We start from the raw sequence: 847 nt of genomic DNA, 5'->3' as shown, positions 1-847 counted from the left end.
ATATATTTTGGAGAAATTCTTAAGGTTTGTAATGTAAGAAGTCATTTGTCTTCTAATTGGGCTATTTTGGGTTGGAATGAACATTTTCACATGGTTTTGTTGCTAGCTTAACATTAGCTCCACATATCCATAATCATTTGTCCCCCTTATGTCCCATATCACAATAAAGCCTTCTTCTAACCCTTTGGCTTCATTATTTGCTTGCATTTGATGGCTTTGCTTATGATTTGATTGTTTACCATATTAGATTGCGGGCACATTCTCATGAGTCGAGGATAGCTTCAGTGATTATTCACAAAAAAATGTCCTTTACACAAAATTGAGTTATGAGTGGATCGTGAGAGTCCGAAAGTCAAAAGATCATGCAAGAGCCGAAAAGTTTACTTGAAGTCTTCTACGCTACGCCGCCATGTAAATCTCATCCATGATTTTGCTTATCCTTATGCCCATGTTGTTTCGGGATTTGAATCAATTGCTTGTTAGCTACTTGGGATTTGCAATGTTGGGATGATCTTGCTTGAGGACAAGCAAGGGTTTAGCTTGGGGGAGTTTGATAGGTCTATTTTATATACATTTTAACCCCCTATTTTAGCTCTAATTTTTATGTCATTTGCACTAATGTTAGTGTTTGTGAGCTAATTCCGTGTTCTAGTTGTGTTTGCTTGTTTTTCTATTGTGTTTTGTAGGAAATTAAGCTTTTAGTAGCTTTTTCCCATCAAAGTAGCAAGTACAAGAGTTCACGAGGCTAATGAGAGCAAGTCTTGATCATGCAAAGGAGTTCCGGGAAGCATAGGGGCATTTTGGGAAGAATTGGAAAACCCGAGCAATAGGAAACCAATCTTAGTTG

Source organism: Silene latifolia, chromosome 10, assembly GCF_048544455.1.
Source record: "Silene latifolia isolate original U9 population chromosome 10, ASM4854445v1, whole genome shotgun sequence".
In the NCBI taxonomy this organism is placed as follows: domain Eukaryota; kingdom Viridiplantae; phylum Streptophyta; class Magnoliopsida; order Caryophyllales; family Caryophyllaceae; genus Silene; species Silene latifolia.
Note: the sequence above shows the minus strand (reverse complement) of the source record.